The following is a 2,405-nucleotide window of genomic DNA, read 5'->3' as shown; positions in this document are numbered from 1 at the left end:
TACGGCCCTGGCTGCAGGACTTGGATTATCTACTGCAGACAGGTATAAATGACCCCAATGAGGCCCAGTGCTAAGCGCTGCTAACTGCACAAGAGGCCATAAGACATCAAAAGACAAGGCCTCGCTGTGGGGTCACTTACTGTTGGATTGGACTATCCGGTCCAGAATGAAGAGACTGGCACAGGTCTCCTCTTCCTCGTCCTTGTTCAGCCTCCTGAACAGGAACACAAGCAGCTCCACCAGGAACAAGCGAGCTGCAGGAAGAGGAGTGAATCAGACTGGGGTGAGTGAATCATAAAGGGGAAGGGAATACAGTTCTATGCCTGGGCTCTGAAATTCCGCAGGCTCTGGGAAATCTCCTTCTCTGGCAAAGGTGAATGGGTTTCTTACCCAGATGGATCAGAGAGTCCAGGGCCTCTCTCCGCTCCTCCAGGGCCTCTCTGGGGAGATGACACACCTAGGGGAAGAAAGCAACACCAGCAAAGGCCAACTAGATCAAGTGTCTCTCAGGCCAAGCCCTCGGATGGCAGAGTGAAGGGGTGAGGGTGGAGAGGCAGATTCTAATTCCCATCTAAAGAACAGGCCAGCAAGCTGGATCAGTCTATGAGTGACGCCGAGGCTTCGGGGGCCATGGCTCATGTAGAAGCAGAGTTTGACGGGTCAGGAACCAAAGATGTGGAGCGTTGGAACAAGGTGCGGGATGATGATGTTCCCGGTCAAAGGGGGTGGGGTGAGTGGGAGGAAAAGAAACCAAAGGAGAGTTCTCTAGGATCCATCCCCCAATGGGAACAGGATGAGGCAGGGACAGCTCTTCCCACAGCCTACCCAGTTTAAGCCAACAGGCCCCGGGATTTTGCCTGAGTGATCCCAGCATCTCTTACCATGGAGTGGAGTGCTGGGAAGAGGGTGCCAATGTCCTTCCTCAGGGCAGCCTCATCCATGTCCCTCACGCAAGCAAGGCCCTGTGCAAGAGAAAAGATGCAGGGCATGGCGATGACGTGTCAGGCAGACAAGCCCCAATGTGTAGAGTCTCCATCAGCAGCTGGGTTACCACTACCCAGACTTGGAAGGAATAAAGTTATGGCCTGGTGGAGAACAGCTTCCAGCTGGTGCCGGGCTCTCCCTTCTCTGGGAGGGGCATTTGACCCCTTGGTTTGCACTAGCCTAGTATCACTTAGGGGTGGTTCAACAGGATAGTTGTACCGGGCGCCAGCTGGGGTGGTGTGTGCTGAGAGGATGGCAGGGATGGCGGGGCCCGGTTTGGAAGAGCGGGGCCTGCCCTGATTACTTATCACTACTGATGTTATGGCAGCGCCCACAGGCTCCAGTCAGGATCAGGCCCTGTTGCACTGGGTGCAGCACAACGCAGACAGAGACAATGTCTGTCCTGAAGGGCTGACAGTCTAGAGACCCACGCAGACAGGTCAGGGATGGGGAGACAGCATCCAAGGGCTCCTCCCTGCCCCCGTGCTGGGCTGAGGAAAGCACGTGGGAGCTTGGAAGGGAGAGCTTAATGTCCCTTCATGCGGCCTTACCAGGGGCCAAGGATCTGACCCATTGTCTCTGCCTGCTCACCTCCTACAATGGTCACTTCCAGAGTGTACCAGGGATGTACACTCCTGCTTTCTGGCCTTGGGCCATCCACTTCCCCTCCCGGAGCCTTGCTCTCCACAGGTATAGCTGGGCTAACAGCTAACCCTGCCCCGGGCCCAGGGAGAGGTGAGTGCGCGGGACACTCTGGGGAGAGGTGAAACTCAGGATTATTTCTCTCCCTGGTTCCCTAATGCAGCCCGTTGCTGACCAGCCAGCAAAGAAAAAAGAAAGCAGGGGCAGGTGCTGGGAATGGAGTCGCCTCTCTCCTCCCGTCTGCAACACCTGCCCTGGCAAGGGGGGGTCAGAGCATGTTCTCTAGGGCCAGAGAATGGCAGTGAATCTGGGAGCAAGAGATGAGGAAAGGGAGTCAGAGTCTTAGAGGGTCAGTGTGTCGTGGGAAAGGCAGTAGGGGGCGGGAGTCCAGGCTGAGTTGGTGATGGAGGGAACCTTGTACCATCTGTGCCATGGGCACTTCCCCAGTGTGCTGTGGATTTCCCGCTCTCTCCTCACTCACGCTGGTCTTCCTTGGCGTTTCCTCCTCCTCGCTGATTGGGGCGAGCTGTCCCCTGGGTGACAAATAGGCCTTTTGCTTGGTGCCTAAAATGAACAGCAGGAAACTAAGGTTGCTCTTAAGCAAAGTAAGCAGCCATGGGATTAGAGGGAAGGTCCTCTCATGGACTGTAGCTGGTTAAAAGACAGGGTAAGAATACATTTTCGGTTTTCACAAGGAGGTAAATAGTGGGGTCCCCAAAAATCTGTACTGGGGCCTTTGCTGTTCAGGGGTAAAATAAGGAGGTGGCAAAATAGGTGGA

At 55.3% G+C, this 2,405-nt stretch overlaps 1 long non-coding RNA gene across 1 annotated transcript; it reads right to left on the bottom strand.

Moving 5' to 3' along the window:
- Positions 1–390: 390 nt before the first annotated feature.
- Positions 391–2,163, bottom strand: LOC135979597 (uncharacterized). Its single transcript, XR_010596874.1, has 3 exons — positions 2,108–2,163; positions 882–962; positions 391–457 (listed from the first exon to the last, which is right to left on the bottom strand). It is a non-coding gene; the product is annotated as an uncharacterized LOC135979597 (long non-coding RNA).
- Positions 2,164–2,405: the final 242 nt, after the last annotated feature.

This window comes from Chrysemys picta, unplaced genomic scaffold (assembly GCF_011386835.1).
Source record: "Chrysemys picta bellii isolate R12L10 unplaced genomic scaffold, ASM1138683v2 scaf1025, whole genome shotgun sequence".
NCBI lineage: Eukaryota > Metazoa > Chordata > Testudines > Emydidae > Chrysemys > Chrysemys picta.
The sequence above is the reverse complement of the archived record's forward strand: the minus strand, read 5'-3'. Positions and strand labels throughout refer to the sequence as shown.